The sequence below is a fragment of the Peromyscus leucopus genome, chromosome 15 (assembly GCF_004664715.2).
Source record: "Peromyscus leucopus breed LL Stock chromosome 15, UCI_PerLeu_2.1, whole genome shotgun sequence".
Taxonomy (NCBI): Eukaryota; Metazoa; Chordata; class Mammalia; order Rodentia; family Cricetidae; genus Peromyscus; species Peromyscus leucopus.
In genome coordinates this window covers 13,114,068-13,132,912 of record NC_051076.1, presented here as the reverse complement: position 1 = coordinate 13,132,912, position 18,845 = coordinate 13,114,068, and positions in this window count along the sequence as shown.

The window sequence follows — 18,845 nt, the reverse complement described above, 5'->3', positions numbered from 1 at the left end:
GTTTTAGACAGGATCTTGCTATATAGCCCAGGTTGGCCTTGAACTTGTGATTCTCATGCTTCAGTTAGCCAAGTGCTGGATTTTCAGGTGTGTACTACCTTGTCAGGTAAGGGGAGAAAAACAATCTCTATGAGCATATAACCCCAGCTTCTGTGCTTTTGAGGTGCTTGTGAACAGAAGAATTCTGGCAGAATCCAGGAACCCATCTCTTTTGTGGATTCTGAAGCCAGGGAGGGTTTTTACTTAGCAAGCCTTTTGATTCTGTGGCTGTTTTAGCCAGTTGAGTGTAGAAACTGATGCCGGTTATACCTGATGATTAAGATAATAGAAAAGAAAACATAAGAGGACCACTGCCTTTAGATCAAGTGAAGTGCTAACAGATAATCTGTTAAAACAACACATCCCTGATTACAGGGGCAAGGTGTGCTGGAGAACCAGCCATGCACAGCCAGCAAATTTTTTTACCCTGGGGGGAGGAATTAACAATATCTTGGATGTTATCTTGGCAGAGGTGGTGCACACCTTTAATCCCAGCACTTAGGAGGCAGAGGTAGGCAGATATCTGTGAGTTCCAGGCCAGCCTGGTCTACAGAGTTCCAGGACAGCCAAGGCTACACAGAAACCCTGTCTCAAAAAAAAAAAAAAAAAAGCCAAAAAGGGAGAGAGAGAAGGGGAGGGGGAAGGAGGGAGAGAAAAGACAGGAAAGGAGGAAGCTGGGGAGACAACTAGCTGGTCTCCTCCGGTTTAGATCCACATACTGTTTCTCCCCTTTACCCCTTTCCCTGCTTGGTTCCCCTAACCACGATCATGCATAAAACCACCAACATTTGGACTTTAAGCTTATTTTGTCTGTCTTCCCCTTAAGTTTCTGTTTTCACTCTGCCTTTCATTTTAGCTAAAAATGCCAGCTCCACCATCTCCTAGCTTCTTCACATGCTGTTTTGTGTCTGTAGGTCCGAAAGTCCTCCCTTCCTGATCTAAGGCTTCCCTGTGCCCCAACCTCCTTCCTCCTCCCTCTCCCCCTCCATTCTGTCCCTCCCTCTCACCGCCTCTTGCCTTTTTGAGGGCTCTTACTCTGCAGTCTGAGCTGACCTGCACCCCTTGTCTGTTCTGACTGTACCTCAAGGGCTGGGATTACAGGAGTATACTTCACATTCTGCCTTATAAATTACCTGTGCATCAAATAATTTATGTATACATTATATATATATATACACATATATGTATAATGTGTTTGTTTTTCACAAATACCTTTCCTTAATAATTAATTGATTTTGTTTTGATTCCAAATTGCTCCTTCCCCTCCTCCCTCTCCCTCCCTCCTCTTCTCTCCTCCTTCCTCCCTCCTCTCCTCCTCTCCCTCCTCCCTCCTCCCCTCCCTCCCCTCCCTCCCTCTCCCTCCCTCCCTCCTCCTCCCTCCCCTCCCTCCCCTCCCTCCTCTCCCTCCCTCCTTCCTCTCCTCTCTACTCCTTTTCCTTCCCCTGACTCTGTGCCCTGCAATAGCACTTTCTTTGGTCCACACGCTGTGGAAGCAGTGGCTTCACAGGACCTGTCGAGGGTGGTCTTGGCAGGTCCGATGATCTTCTGGTCTGTTGCTTGTTCAGCTTCTAGATAAACCCCACCATCTGTCCCACGGCCAGTGCTGTGGATAGCGGAGCCAAACGGGATTCCTTTCTTGAGAGGGAAGCCGGGCTCTGGGTATGGGGAGGCAAGGGAGAGCTTGCTGCTTTTCCTTCGGAGGCAAATACTACGGAGTAAGTTAGGTGTGAGAGCCTCAGCAGGCTGCGTGTGGTGGCTCATCCTGTATGCCCAGCACTTTGGAATCTAAGGCAGGAGGATCACGAGTTCAAGGCCACCCTGAGCCACATTGTAAGAACATTGCAAAAACAGAAACACAAAAGGAAAAGAAAAAAGTGCATATTAGAAGAACCTGATACTTCAAGCTGGAAAGGCGGGAAGGGGGTGGTGGGACTCCTGGGCAGCGGTGCTGGCCGTTCACCAGTCACTTTAAGGAACATGAAGCTTAAGTTCCTAGGAGCAGCCACTCTGTTTTGCCTATTTTTGTTCACAAGTTTGGATCAGTCTGCTTCTTTCATAGGAAGATTCAGTGGCAGATGTGAGCATACGCCGTATGGCTCTCCTTGCCTCACACCAGATGCTAGTGAGATTCCCAGCATCCCTCTCTCTGTGTTCCTGACTCTTGGCTAAGCTCACTTCTCTCCTTCTGCCCATTAAAGGGTTCTGGAGCAGTTCCAGGAAGTGAATAGGGAAGTTGTAAGGAAGGTTGGGGAATTGGTACCTTTTCAAATGTGAAATCAGGTTCATCAGAGGGAGAAGGAAACAGGAGCTCAGCCCCACATTCTCGGCTGTTTTATTCTAGTGTGGGGGTATTCCCTGACTGTTACCTGAATTAAATGTTAACAAAGAGTAATGTCTGACACTGTGAGAGTGTACTTACAGCCCAGGCATATGCAGTTGGAGAAATGTGTGTTTTGCAGAAATAATTAGTTAGGGAGAACATTGCCTATCTCCATTTTTCCCAGAGGCTCCAAAAGAAAGACCCAAACAAGGGGAAATAACTGCAGATGGGAAAAGCTATTTGGCAGTGGTCACAGAGGAGCACCGGGAAAGGACAAATAAGTTTCTTAGACCTCAGTCACTTCATCTGTAAGGTGGGAATCTCCGCCTCATGGATGGTGTGAAGACAAAATTGTATTACAAATGCAGCGTTCAGCATAACATTTCTAGAACACTCGGTAACTCAGTAAAGGGTAGTGATGGTGGTACCAGATTGCCATGGTTGTTCAGAAAAAACAAAACAAAACAAAACAAAAACAGGGCCAGGTGGTGGTGGCACATGCCTTTAATCTCAGCACTCCGGAGGCAGAGCCAGGCAGATCTCTGTGAGTTTGAGGCCAGCCTGGTCTACAGAGTGAGATCCAGGACAGGCACCAAAACTACACAGAGAAACCCCGTCTCAAAAAAAACAAAAAACAAACAAACAAAACAAAACAAAAAACCACCACCAACAACAACAATAACAACAACAACAAAAAAAAAAAACAGGTTATAAAGGAGATATTGGTAAGATCAGAGCCAAACACGATAGTGCACCCAAGAGGCAGAGACAGGAGGATTGTGATTTTGAGACTACCCAAGGCTAAAAGCAAATAGAAAGAACCATCAGAAAAGAGGGAGGAAAGAAAAGAAAAACAATAAAAGCTCACTGTGTGCACAGGGCCCTTGTTCACACAGCTGTGGGATGGCAGCCGACCTCATCTTTGGCCAGTGTTCCTATAATTGTTTATCAGTTGTATTTTGATCAGTGCAGACCCACCGCCTCCCCTAGAAATCACATAGAATGTGTGTGTGAAGGCTGATGGGGTGAGGGGCAGTCCTACTAGGGTGAAGCCGAGGAGCACAGCCTCAGAGCTGGAAAACAAATCTCTGGACCTTCTTCTGTGGTTGACAGATTTGGTGTCAAAGAGGATGCTTGACCATTGTGAACCAACTCTGTTTTGGGGATCTTGGTGTTTTTATTTTGAGAAACCATAATAAGTTTGTGGTACATTATTTTCCAAAGAAATCTTCTGGTTGTTAGGTTTCCTCTCAGTGTTATTTTTACCACCACCATCATTATTAAATTATTTTGAAATGTGTCTTCCCATGTTGCCCGGGCTGGCCTTGGTCTGCTCAGTCTCCTAAGCCAATGGGACTACAGGCATGTGCAGGAGAAAGTGCTTTCCTCGCACGGTGGAGAACCCGGCGTTGAACTCAGATCGCCTGGCTTGGCAGCAAGTACCTTACCCACTGAGCCATCCTACTGGGCACACACACACACACACACACACATACACCTAGAGTGTGTGTGTGTGTATGTGTGTGTATATAATCTTTAACAGCTTAAAATACAAATAATTCCCTTTTGCAAAGTGTTCTCGTGTGCTTGGCACAGGAGCACACGTCTGTCCTCTCAGCTGTCCAGAAGGTTGACATCATTTCAGCCTGGAGTTTGAGAATAGCCCGGCTGCACGCACAGTGTGTCTGCTAAAAGCACTGACACAGATGTGACCCATGGGGATCTCCTGGCAGGTCTCCAGACAGATGTTTGTGTGTCTTCCCTTCTTCTTTTTGATGCCTGTTAACTTGCCCATTAGCTTTGGATAGAAAAGACTTTGGGTTCATAGTTCCATATGTTGTGCATAAGGTCAGCATGAGTTGGACTCCGCAGTGTATTTTATTTTATTTTATTTTATTTTTTTAAGTGACATGAAGTTGGGAGGGAGAGATGCTGTGAGGGCAGGAGAAGTTGTGTATGTGTATGAAAATTTCAAAGAATAAACGAAAACCGTTATTTTTGTCAAAATTAAAAAATTACAAAGACAATACCAAGAGGCTTCCCAGACACTTCGTCTAGTTTGCCCCAGTGACACCATAACATTAACAAAATCAAAACCAAGAAACGGACATTTGGAGTTTGTGAACATATCACATGTAGATCTGTAGCTACCACCCAAACCAAGATCTAGGCCTGTGAGAGCCCCGGACAGCGCTCCTGCTGCTGTTCACCAGCCACACCCACCACTCTGTGCCCTGGAAACCATTAATCCGCCCTCCATCTTGGTAGTCTTTTTGTTTCAAGAATGCTGTGTTGATATGCTGGGCATCCCACGCAACCTTTGAAAATAGCTTTTCTCTTTCAGGACAATGCTCTTAAGACCCATCAAAGCTGCTCAGACATCCGTGGCTGGTGTCCTTTGTATGGACGTCTGTTGAGTGCTTTTCAGCCTCTCAGCTCATTTTCATTGGCTATTAAACCACTTATATTTAATGCCGTTGTTGGAGGGCAGGGTTCATGTCTACTGTTTTCAGTTTGGTCTTTTAAATTTTTTTTCTCTTTTTCCTCTTTTGCTTTCCTTGAATTTTTTCAGAGTTCTGTTCTTGAGTTTTCTGCTGTATTTCTTGAGTAGTTGCTTTAGGTGTTACTATACACCTTTCTAAATTGCTGTGAACTTCCAGTGTGAGTGAACCAAGGGCATCCTTATTTTACTTTTTCTTCCCCATGCTGTTCTTTGCCCCCTCATCTCCTGCCTTCCTCCCCTCCCTTCCTGTTTCCTCCCTTCTCCCTCCTTCCCCCCTTCCTATTTCTATTTTCTAGTGCTAAGATAAGGTATTTTTGGCCTGGCATGCTGGCACACGCCTTTAATTCCAGCACTTGGGAGGCAGAGACAGGTGGATCTCTGGGAGTTTGAGACCAGCCTGGTCTACAGAGTGAGTTCCAGGATAGCCAGGGCTAACCCAGAGAAACCATGTCTCAAAATAGAAAGAAAAAAAAAGATAAGGTACATTCTATTATTTTATCTTCAAATTCAGTGATTCCTCACTCTGAATTCTCATCTCTGCTGCTGAGCCCATCCATTGAGTTCTTATTTGGGTCCTTATATTTTTTTACTGTTAAAGTTTCTGATTCATTTTTTTAAAAATTGTGTTTATGTTGTTTGTGTACACACATGTTCAGGTGCCCATGTGTGTTGTGTGTGGAGGCCAGAGGTCAATCTCCCAGTGTGGTTCTTGGCTCTGTCAACCTTGTGTTTTTGAGGCAGGGTCTCTCGCTGGCCTCGAGGTCTCTAAATAGTCTAGACTGAGAGAGAGCCCGAGGGTCTTCCTGTCTCTGCCTCCCCAGCATTGGGATTCTAAGTGTACCAGCACATCTGACGTTTATGTGGGATCTGTGGATGAAACGCCAGGCCTCATGCTGGTTAGGAAAGCCGTTTCCTCGGCCCTCCACTTCTCTTTATACCTTGTATTTTTTTTTTTTTTTTTTGCTGAGAATTTTTTTAATTCCTTTCAAGTATGTTCATAACTAACTGCCAAAAACATTGTTATGACTGACTACTTTAAAAATCCTTATTTACCAGATAATTCCAACACGCCTGCCACCTCAGATTTAGTGTCTTGTACACGCAAGTTGCATTTTTCCTAGTTTTTAGTAGAAAGAGAGACTTTTGTTGGGCCTGGACGTTTAGGTATTGTGAGATTCTGGCTCATCTTCCCTGACAGGCTGGTGACCCAAAGCCCTGTGCTTACTGCCAGTTGGTGGCAGAAGTCCAAGGTTTGTCCCTGGGCTTCTGTGAGTTGGCTGGGGCAGGAGTCCTGCCCCCTCATTAGGACCTCAGCACTGACACCTGGCAGGGAGGAGCTTTAATTTTAACTATTTATTCATCTTCTTCATATTTCCTGTTTTTTTTTTTTATTTTGGGGATCAAAACCAGGGCTTGACAAGATTTTTCCTTTCCAACAAGCTTATACATTTTACAACTGGTTCACGTGGCCTCCGTACATCTGTTGTTCACCGTGTTTGCTGTTTCTCTCTGGGTGTCTTGTTTCATGACTTTCTGTTTTTGAGGCTGGGTTTGCCTGTGTAGCCCAGGCTGGCCTTGAACCTTCCACCTTCCTTTCTGTGCTTCCTAAGAATTAGAGCCATAGGTGTGGGCCACCCCAGATGGTTTGTGTGCTTTGCGATTTTCCATCGTGAACTAATGTTTAGTGATTTTTTTCTGAGACTTTGTTTTGTTGAAATGTAGGATATAAGCATAGATTTTAAAGATTTTGCATGTTTTTACTTGATTTTTAAAAATTGTATATAAGAATTTGGCCTGGATGCAGATGTTTGTACCACCTGCATGGCTGGTGCCCACAGAGGCCAGAAGAGGGCATTGAATTCCCTGGGACTGGAATTACAGACAGTTGTGAGTAGCCAAATGGTTCTGGGAATTGAACTAGGGTCCTGTGGAAGAACAGCCTGTTCTCTTAACTGCTGGGCCATCTCTCCAGCCCTATACAGGTACATTTTCAAACACAGATCTGCTGGTGTGGTGGCGTACACATTTAGTTCCAGCACTTGGAGGGCAGAGGCAGCCTGGTCTACATAGCCAGTTCCAGGATGCCTATGGCTACCTAGGGAGACCCTGTCTCAAAAAACAAACAAAACAAAACAAAAAAACAAAAAAACAAAAAACAAGGGCTGGAGAGATGGCTCAGCGGTTAAGAGCACTGAATGCTCTTCCAGAGGACCCAGGTTCAATTCCTAGCACCCACATGGCAGCTCACAACTGTCTGTAACTCCAGTTCCAGGGTACCCAACATCCTCACACAGACATACACACACTAATGACATAAAATAAAAATAAATAAATTCTAAACAAAACAAAATAAAGCCCACAGGTGCTTTGGTGCAGAACTAGCTTGGGTACATTTAAACAATTTGCCTGATATTTCTTGTTGTTACCATTTTATGGACAGTCTGTATTTTGTCCACACTCCCACATCACCTTCAGCTGCCACGCAGACATTTTCTCTCTGCCCACCACCGAGGCTAATATGTACACCTCTACTTGCTGCGCTCTTCAGAGCAGTGGGATTCTCTGTGTTTAACTGTTGTGTTTGAGATTGAATTTTCCGATGAGGATTCTGGCCTCGTAAGAGGTTTGGTGCACCTCTCCACTTTGCATCCCCCAACCTTTAATCTTTTCAGCTGCATACAGTCATGTCTGTTAAAACCAAGAGATGAGGTATTTTTCTTGTTGGACTGTTACAGCTATCTCCAAGTCAGACTCCAGCCTCAGCTTACCATTCTAGATTTTACTTTTACTTTGGTTTTGGCCTTTAAAATTTTATTTACTTTTATTTATGTGTGTGGGTGTTTTGCCTGCATGTGTGTCTGCATTATGTGACTGCCTGGTGCCCTCAGAGCCAGGAAGAGGGCATTGGATCCCATTGAACGAGAGTTATGGATGGTTGTGAGCCACTATGTGGTTGCTAGGAATTAAATGCTTGCAAGACCAGAAAGTGTTCTTAACCATTGAACCATCTCACCAGCTTTGACAAAATGACCTAAAGGGAGACCATTTATTATAGGTAAATTTAGTTCCCCACAAATCAGCATTTCTTGCAAGCCAGATGCTCATGACTGCTGACAAGGATCATTTTAGAAATGTGGCAATGTCAGACCTGGGGAGACGATTCAGTGAGTAAGAAAAGGAGAATGCTCAAACAAGAAGACCTTGGAATCCCCAGCACCCATATACAAAGGCCAGGTCAGGCTGCTCCAGCACCTGTAACCCAGTGGATAGAGACAGGAGGACCACCAGGACTACAGGAGCCGCTGGCTGATAGCCTGGCCCTGGAGTTAGAGAAAGCTTGTCTCAAAGAAGTGAGGCTGAGCATGACAGGTCAGAAAAATGTCCTCTTCCTCTGGCCTCCATTCCTACCACAGGCAGTGTGAGCCACACACCTGCACACGGGCACATCATGCACACTCATGAGCGTGCAGACACACACACACAATTCAGTAGTGTGAGAAAAGGAGTTTCTTTGGCTTTGCCGTTCTCTTCAAGTTGTAGATCTAATTCTGATGTTTATTGTGTTACTGCCCCCCCCCCACGCACACACCTTGTAGATAGCTTGTTTTCTCGTGTTCTGTGTGTGCCAGAACTGGTCAAGGTCCAGGCCTGCACAGTGCTCAGGTCTAGTGGATCCGTTAGCACAGCATGTTGTATATAGATGTTCCTTTATGTCACCCGGATCCTTCCCACCGAGTGATGCTTAAGTCCAGTGTAACTGCGGAGGTTAGCAATGGTGTCCTGGGGCTCAGATTTTGCGGAACTCTCCGTACAAAGAGAGAAGAGGGAGAGAAGGGGGCAATAGGGAGGGAGGAGGAGGGAAGAGGAAGGAAAGGAGGAAGAGAAATGGGACAGAACGAAAGAAGGGAGGAAGAAATGGAGGGAGGAGAACACTGGGCTTCTTTTCGACCTTGTACCCTGTCTGACTCCCTCTGTTCACCAGCCTCTGTCAGAACTGGTGGGTCCTGTGTTTCTGCTTCCTCGGGAAGTGGCTCCCTAAAGTTTGTTTCAGTGTTAGGCTCATAGTCACTTGAAGAGCGGAACTTGTCTGGAACCTTCCAGGCTCGGGTACCACTTGTGTTCTGTGCTTCACCAGGCACTGCACACCAGCTCTGAGGCTGGAGACCGGCCTCCTGTGCTCTGCTCTGTGCTCTCCCGAAGGCTCGGCTGGGTGCTGGTGGCCTGGCGGTTTAATTAAGCTCTACACTTGGCCTCCTTCCTGCGCCCGCCATATGGAAGGCTGGTGCCCTTATTGGACTGTCTTCCTCGTCTTTGTTCTTTTCTGGGTCAGACGTTTGTTTTTCAAACATAGGTTTTCTTGTTGTTGTTTTCTAATCACAAGGAGAGGAATGAAGTCAATGTCGTATGGGTCGCCAAAAGCAACTGCTGTCCAAACAAATCGTGTCAGCTCTCACCCTGAGCTGGATATTCTCACTCAAAAGGCATTTTCTAGTTAAACCTAGCCTCTACCCTAGGCCAAATCCAAAGGATCACTGCCCTGCCTGGGTCCCAATCAGTATTCCCTGTATGTGTCCCGGTAGTTCCAATTCTTTCTTGTTTTGTTTGCTATACCATAAGCATTTTATGCTAGTTTCTCTGGGCTTTGCTTAAATAGCTCCAAGTTCCACAGATGCTCCTGTGAAGTGGCCACCTGGCTCTTCTGGTTACTGTCTAATAAAACACCTCCAGTTTATACCCAGATTTTCTGCAGTTTCAGGCTTGGAAAGGACACAGTGCGAACAGCCTGCCTGTACACACAGTGTCTAAGCTCTCACCTGGGGAGACTCAGAAGCTGAGAGTGGCCTGGTAGACCGAGGACACTTGGTGGCTGGAGGCTACAGTCACTTACATCTGGCACATGGTCTGGTAGGTCTTGATGCTCAGGACCTCTGGCCAGACAGCCGACAGATGACCTGTCCATGTGGCTTCCTCATGCTGGATAGAGCAGCCTCAGGAGGTGGCACAGGATTCTAAGCCCAGCTTTCAGGCAATCAAAGTTGAAGCATCCCTGTCTTTTCAAATCTGAGGCTGTGGTGATGAGAGGGAAGGAGTGTCAAGCCTGTAGCCCCCACATCTGGATGCAAGCATGGAAGTCATTGTGCAGAAGAAAAGATGGAGAGGAGGCATCTTCAAAAAACATTCTACACAACAAATCCTTTCCATGGGCAAAATGCACTCGCCTCTCCCACCGATTCCTGAAAGTCTAGGATCTTATCATCCTAAATGACCCTGGGATACAGATTCCATAGATTAAACTCCTCGAGGTACCCCTGGCTGGAAGATCTTTGAACTAAAGGAGCAAACAGGCTGCTGTCTACACACACGACTACCCAACACAGTGAGGGGACCCCACAGGACCCTGGAGTCACGCCCCAGGTGTGTCTGTTTTAGACAGCATCCACACCTTTAGGGTGATGACTGTGAAATCACTTCCGGAGTCTGGTTCTTTCTTACAGGGTAGAGGATGGCTGCAGTCCAGATTGCTCTCCGAAGTCTTGCCTTTCTGTCTCTGAAAGATTGCTCTGGTTGACAGTCCCCAGGCTGGCCTGAGCTAATTCCCTTTGAAGAGTTTTCAGATACGGGCACACTTCTTTTTATTATTTGCATTTCTCTAGGCCCACAGAAGCTCCCTCTACCTCAATTTGTTGGATGTTTCTGGAGGAGCATTTGACTTACTTTTTCATTTCTTTTGTACCTAAGACTGAAGCTAATAAATAAAAACAGTCGAGAGAGAGAGAGAGAGAGAGAGAGAGAGAGAGAGAGAGAGAGAGAGAGAGAGAGAGAGAGAATTAGCTGTTCTTCTGTAAGCAGTGAGCTGCTGAGACCTGTAAGGCCTACCCTTACTTTGGACATGCCTGGCAGCCCTGCTTCTGTGTCTCCATCATCTCTATCCTCTGTGTCTCTATCATCTCTATTCTCTGTGTCTCCATCATCTCTATCCACTGTCTCCATCATCTCTATCTCTGTGTCTCCATCATCTCTATTCTCTGTGTCTCCATCATCTCTATCCGCTGTCTCCATCATCTCTATCCTCTGTGTCTCCATCATCTCTATCCTCTGTCTCCATCATCTCTATCCTCTGTGTCTCCATCATCTCTATCCCCACAGGCTTCTTTGAACTCTAGACACTCTGCATTATCTGTCTTCACCAGAGTGTGTTGGAGAATTAGCCTCATCTACCCATTCCCAGACCCCCCACCCAAACCCCAGGGCACATCTTGCTTCAGCTATTTTCCCTCTCTAAGAGCTCAGTTCTTTGTGAGCAGGTGAGTCTGAAAAGGAAGTCCCAGAAGACTCACTATAAGTCCCTGATTCCATGTGAGGGATGGATTGGATGGATAGCAAGGAGGCTGTTTCTCAAGTCCTACCTCTTCTTTTTCTGGGTACCACTACTCAGTCACTGAATTCCTGGGACCAGCCTCACCCTGCCTCACAGTCTACCTCCTCACCCCTTAAGTCCGTGTATGCTATTCCTCAACCTCTTCTGTCTGTTTATACTCATTACTAGCTTCCTCTGCCTTCATGGTACACTTTAGATTCCTTAGCATGGCACACAAAGCCTTCCACGACAAGCTCATGATCTGGTCATAACCATCACACACACCCGCAAGGGATTTAACCCCATTTTCATGTCTTAGCTGTTAAAATAACTATCAAACAGAAAAGCATGCTGGGTATTATGCTCCATGCCAGTAATCTCAGCACTGAGGAGGTGAGGGCAGGAAGACTGATGTTTGAAGCCAGTCTAGGCTGCAAAGAGGAAACCCTGTCTCAAAAACAAATGAACCAATGGTATCCAAATGGCTCAGTGGTTAAGAGCATTGAGGGCCTGTGTTCAATTCTCAGCCCCGACATGGCAGCTCACAACCTTCTGTAACTCCAGTTCCAGGGGATCCTATGCCCTCTTCTGACCTGCGGGTACCAGGCACTCATGTGATGTGCAGACATACATGTGTGCCAAACACCTATATACAATAACATTAAAAAAATACTTTTTTAAGGAACACAAGTGAACCAATAAACAAACTGAGTAGAATTAACTTGTTATCTTCCTTTCAAAAAGTCTGCAAATAATCTAATCCAGAGACTAGAAGACAGGTTTCCACAAACATTTGTTAAGCTGAATCCATCTAGGCAACAAGGTCATGGATAGGTTTTTTTTTTTTATATCTTCTTTCTTCTCATTTCTCTTTCCTTCTCTCTCTCCTCTTCCCTCCCCTCCTTTGTCTCTCCTAGATAGGCGCTCTACCACTAAGCTCTACCTCAAGGCCGAGTTCCTTTTAATCGAGTCCCTGAATGCATTTCTTCCAGGTATTTTAAAACTTAGATTATTTTATTTAATGTGTATTGAGTGTTTTGTCCCTCTACTCTTGTGTGCACCATATGTGTGTCTGTGCCCGAGGAGGCCATAAGAAGGCATCTGATCCCCTGGAACTAGAGTTACAGATGGTTGTGAGCTGCCATGTGGGTGCTGAGAACTGAGCCCGGGTCCCCTGGAAGAGCAGCCAATGCTCTTAACTGCTGAGCCATCTTTCCAGTTTCTCCTACTTTCATTTTGTTTTGAATTGTTTTATGAATGTTTTGCCAACATATCTATCCATGTATGCCTGGTGCCCCTGGAGCTCAGAATCAGAAGTCAGATCTCCTGGAGCTAGAGTTAGAGATGGTTGTGAACTACCACATGGGTGATGGGAATTGAACCTTGGTCCTCTGGAAGAGGAGAAGGTTTATTGTAGATAAAGGGAGAGCATAGGCAGAGGCAAGGACACCTGGGGGAGTCCAGAATGAATGTGGCCAGAGGGGAAAAGAACCCTGACCAAGAGCGGAGGCCTGGGCCAAGAGACTGGCCAAAAGACTTCCCCCAGAAGGCTGAGTTATAGAGGACCCAGAGGACCTGGCGGAGGGAAGCCCAGCCCAATACCTAGGCTGGAGGATTCAGGGTAGGGGGCAGGGTATGCTAGCCAGGAAGGTCCTGTAACAGGTAGAGACTGAGGCATGCAGGGAGAACCTGGCAGCCAGTCCAGCATCCACTTTGATTTAAAAGGGCACCTCAGCCATTTGTCCCAAGTTTGAGACCTAACAGTGGCAGTACAGGGATTGAGGACAGTGTCTCGAACATGCCAGGCAGGCACTGTGCCTCTGAGCTACATTTCCTCGCCCTTTAAATCCGTTTAAATTTGTAAAATACTCTGTTAACCAGTAACTAATTAGTACTAAGCCAATTAAGCTAATTAGATGAATTGGACTAAGAGTAAATAGATGATTTTTATGAAAAAATGTAATGTTCCAAATACCTCTCAAAGAAACTTTTCGATGCTACTTAGTCAGTGGAAGTCGAGTTCCAGGGAGGTTGACAGTGAGCCGTTAATGGGAGGGGGTACCTACAGCTTACCTACTGGTGTTGTGCCAGGTGTGAACATGTGCTATTATATGATGTGATTCCCTGTGGAAGAGGGTGATACCCCATGTCTACATTATAAATGGGAACACAAAGGACATCCTGGCTCACATCTGACAGAGCTGGGGACTGGCTGTGAGATCTTCATGCCTCTGTAATCTGGGTCCTTGTACTGTCCTACCCTGGATATGTAACCAGTGCACTGGGTACATGAAGGCACTTGTCAGGAGGCTTTAGTTAATTAAAGATTTTGAGGCAGGGTTTCCCTATGTCGCCTAGGATGGTGTGAGACTCACTATGTAGCAGAGGCTGACCTGGAACTCATGACACTTCTCACTTTGCCTCACAAATGCTGGGATATACAAGCATTCATCACCAGGTCAGCCAACGGGGATCATTCGAACTGTTATTTCTCATAATTTCTTGGGCAAATGGCCATTTTCATTTTTGTGTAGTCTAAAGTTTCAGGGAAGTCCAGTGGTTGAAGAAAGCTGCTTGTACGAGTTATTTCTGATGGCTTCAAGTAACACATGAAATCTTTTTTTGTAAATTATGAAACAATATAGAATTTTACTTGCATTAAAACTATTGTGAGGTTTAGAATGAACACCAAGGTGACATTTTGTATGCAGAAGTTTCTGTCCCACAAGTAACCACACAGAGGCTTAATATTAATGATAAATGCCCAGCCAATAGCTCAGGCTTGTTACTACCTAACTCTCACTTTTAAATTAACCCTTATTTCTTGTCTATGCTTTGCCACGTGGCTTGGTACCTTTTTTCAGTACGGCATTCTCATCTTGCTTCTCTCTGTGTCCGCTTGCTAGCCCAGACTACACCCTCCTTCTTCCCAGCATCCTCAGTTTGGCACTCCCCCTCAACCTTATTCTGTTTAGCTATTGAGTCAGCTTCTTTAGTAAACCAATCATAGAGACATATATTCACACAGTGTATAGGAAAATTCCATGGCATTTTTGACCTTTTTTTAAAAAAAAAAAAAAAAAACTTTGAATATTCTTTCTCCTTCATTTGAATTAGAAGTAGTCTCATAGCTGACCCTCGTCCCCATCAGACTTCCCATGATGTCAGTGAATAGTGTTGAACTCTGAACGGGAAGTGCTTTCTCATTTCCTGGTTTGGCCTCTAATACCCCCTCTTCTTCCCCCAAACCACACCCACACCTTCACAGGCTTTGAACAGCGTTCCCCATGACAGTGACTCAGTTACCCTTCTCTTTGCTGTAAATAATACCTGACCAAATCAACTCAGGGAAGGAAGGGTTGGATTTGGCTGAGACCTCGAGCAGTGTGTCATGGTGAAGAAGCCTTGTGGCAGGAGGTAAGGCAGCTGGGCTTTGAGCCCTCAGTCAGGAATCAGAGAGAATTCAGTGCTGGTCTTCAACTCACTTTCTCCTTTTTAACCAGTCTGGGACCCCAGATCATGGGATGGTGCTGCCCGACTTTCCACCTCAGTTAACTCAACCTAGATACTTTCTCATATGAAGCATTCCCTAAACCATTCTAGGCCCTTGCAAATTAACAGGTAATACTCACTAATCATGGTGGTTTTCTGGGACTGCCCTTGTTATCCAGAGAATGGATGAGACTGATAGTCCAAAGTCAGTGTTCGTAACCACAAGTGAATCCCAGGTAGACGCTCTCTGCTCTCAAACTGGGGACAGGCCAAAGGACGGTCTCAGCTTTACCAATGACCTGTTCAAAGTGGTGCTGACTGCGGCCTGGCTTCATCCTTGTTCACGTCCCACACTTCTGTCATAAAAATAGTCACATCAACTCAAGAACCTCTCAAATTCAGTGTATTCTGAAATACTTTGAGGGAAAACCCTTCATCATCCTTGATGCTCTGTACAAATCTATGCCTTAAAAAAAAAGTCTTAGCAGGGCAGTGGTGGTGAACACCTTTAATCCCAGCACTTGGGAGGCAGAGGCAGGCAGATCTCTGAGTTTGAGGACAGCCTGGTCTACAGAGCAAGTTCAGTGACATGGGGCTCCATGTTTTGTATCTGTGGAAGTATTGTCATTCTGATGATTTGTCTCCTATAGTTGCAGAGATTTCAAATTGTCTTTTTTTTTCTTTTTGTTTTTTCAAGATAGGGTTTCTCTGTGTAGTTTTGGTGCCTGTCCTGGATCTTACTCTGTAGACCAGACTGGCCTTGAACTCACAGAGATCCTCCTGGCTCTGCCTCCTGAGTGCTGGGATTAAAGGCGTGCGCCACCAACACCCGGCTCTTATTTGTTTTTAAGTTGTAATAATAATAATAATAATAATAATAATAATAATAATAATATTTGTGTGTGTGTGTGTGTGTGCGCGCGCGCGCGCGCGCTCATGTGTGCACAGGGGCCATAGCATACATGTGAATGCCAGAGGACAGTTTGGTGCAGTGGTTTCTCTCCTTCCACATTTACCTTTGTTCCAAAGATTGAACTCAGGTCACCACTCTCGATTGTGAAGGGCCTTTACCTGCTGAGCCATCCCACCAGTCCTGAAATTGTTTACTTAATGCTTATATAAACCTCTCTGCTTCTTCGGTGAAGCTGAAAGCAATTATTTAAAGTTTCTCTATAAGTCACCATAGACCAGAGATACAGTGTTCATAACACAGAGGATCCCCGACAGCCTGGCCTCTCTGCCCCTCAAATGCATCAGACAGACTCAAAGCTCCGAGTCCCTTGGTGAAAGGACCTGTCCACCTCCTCCGGCTGGATTACAAAACTCAGCGGAGGGGTTACTCATGAACACTTACTTTACCCATGGACCCTCCTTACGAACTTTCATTTCCCTTACGTGAGTCTCATGACAGCCCCATGAGTTAGATGCTGTGACAACTGTAACCCCAATGAGGAAGGAGAAGATGTGAGGACCTTGTCCAGGTCACACGACTTGTAGCAAATAGTAGAGGTCAGATTTAATTCGAAGTCAGCCCAACTCCAAAGACCATGATTGGTTGATTTACCTCTCTCTCTCTCTCTCCCTCTCTCTCTCTCTCTCTCTCTCTCTCTCTCTCTCTCTCTCTCTCTCTCTCTCTCTCTCTCTGTGTGTGTGTGTGTGTGTGTTATATTCACATGGGTGGAGGCCACGGTGCTCAGGTGGAGGTCAGAGAGGACAACCTGTGGGAGTTCTCTCCTTCCACCTTGTAGGTTTCCAGGATTGAACTTGGATTCATGAGGCTTGAGGCCAAATTCCTTTACCTGCTGAGCCATCTTACAAACTGCCTTATTTATTTTTAAAGTCACATTTTAAAACTGATATATAAAAACAAAATGCCAACATAGAAAGAATTTTGAGTGTAATCATCTCTGAATTTACAAACTGTAACGCATCAAGTTTGGGGCATTCAAAAAGGGAATTTGTAATCTCAGTACTGGGAGTCGAAGATAGGAAGATTGAGTTCGAAACCAGCCTGGGCTACACAGCAAGACCCTATCTCAAAGTAAAAACAAATAAAAACGCTATAAAAAAAAAAAGGGCTGAACCAGATCAATCTGGTATAAGTGAAGAAAATAAGCTTTGAGCATTCTACACCTAGGTCAGCGCTCACAACCTGTCATTTATAGATTGTGTAATCTTGGCCTGGTGACTTAAAAACTCCAGGCTTCAACTTCTTTAGAAACAAAACAGTTTGTAATAAAACATTATTTAATATGTTCACAATACTGCGTGAGGATACTGGGAGGTGGAATGAGATAACGCCTATAAAATGCTCGGTCCAGAGATACAAATCAGAGTTCAATAAATAAAAAGCTATTGAAACATTCATTGTAAGACGGCCTGTGTCTGTCAAGGAACTTAGGCCATATAATGTAAATTAGTCAAAGCACTTTTCTGGGGGCTGAGGAGATGACCCAGTCAGCAATGTGCCTTCTGTGCAAGGGCGAGGACCCAAGTTCAATCCCAGCAACTACATCAGAAGTGGGGCACATTCTGCACATCCTGTGACCTCAGTGATGGAGAAGACAGGTGGATCTCCGCAGTTCCCAGCCAACCAGCCTAGCTAATCATCAGGGAGTTTGGGGTTCAATGAAAGACTCTGTTCTCTCCCCACCCCCTGCCCTCCAAAGTGGGACTGATTAGGGAAGACAGCCTTAACCACACGAGTGTACATGTGCACACACACTAATGCAAACATAACATGTACATAACATGCCACACACACACAGCGCCACATACACAACCCACTTTTCTACAGTGCATTTTATTGCAGTATCTGGAACACTTACCTCTCCTTATGGTCAGGAACTGGCTGAGGACAGGGACATCAGACATCTGTGACACCTCCTGGTCCTCAGCCTCTGGCTTTTCTTAATGTATTGCTCCTGGGCCAGTGACACAGTTCTTATCTTCCCTTGGCTGGGAGAATGACTAACCAGGAGGCAGGAGAGATAGGTTTCTGCTGATTTCTTTTTTTCTCTCCCAGCTGTGAATGAACAAGAAATACAATTAGCCAGGAACACTTTAGCTCTGCCAGGTGAGTTACAAAAGGGCCCACTCTCTCATCAGACAATTGTTTTGTTCAGTGCTGGGGCTTGAACCCAGGGCCTTGCATGTGCTAGGCAAGTGCTCTATCACTGAGCTGTACTCTCAGTCCCATTCTTGCGGTCATACATCAAATGTTTTGACGACAGTGTAAGGTATGTGCTGGGAAGAGTGCTTGGATGCATTTCTGGTTAGAGTAGCGTTTTATCTGCTGACCAGTAGTGATTCTATTACATGTGTACTGAATGACTGTGTACTGCATGACTGCTAATCACACTAGCAATTATAATCCTAGCATTTGTTGAGTTCATACTGTATACTACGTACTGTTACAAGCACTTTACACATCAGTTTGTTTAGTCCTTGCTATACAATCATCAATCCCACTTTACAGTAATGAAAACCGATCCAGATGATTAAGGAACTTGTTCAAAGCCTCTATAGCTTAAAATTTTCATTGTCTATACCTTCTTAGTTCTTCTACATTATTGATAACTTTTTATTTAGTTATTTAGAGGATTTCCTCAAGTTCTCATGTAGAGCTGTTTCTCCTGGAGATATTTTTTATTCATTCGTTTGTTTGTTTATTTATTTATTTAAAGACAAGCTCACAGTTGACTTGTCACAGTGGTCCACCTGCCCCAGCCTACCAAATATTGGGATTACAGGCTTGAGCCATCTGCCTGGCTAAAAAGGGAATATTAGTAAGCTCCTTGCATTTGGGGTTTATCTAGTGATAAGGTAGGACCTTCAAACCGGGGATATTTTAATACCATTGATCAGAACCTTTAGAAAAAGATGGGAGCATACTTTAAGATCAAGATAATGAGTGGAGCAGGAAGGTAGAATGTTACATAGGCAGGCCTGCTTAAACACGGTAGGCCACAAAAGAAAACCAAAAAAGGGGGGCTGGAAAGATGGTTCAGCAGACAAAGGTGTTTGGCACCAAGCCTGATGATCCGAGTTCGAGACTAACCACCACGGGGAAGGAGAGAGTCGAGTCCCCAAAGTTGTCCTCTGGCTTCCACTTGTGTAAGCTGTAGCAACAA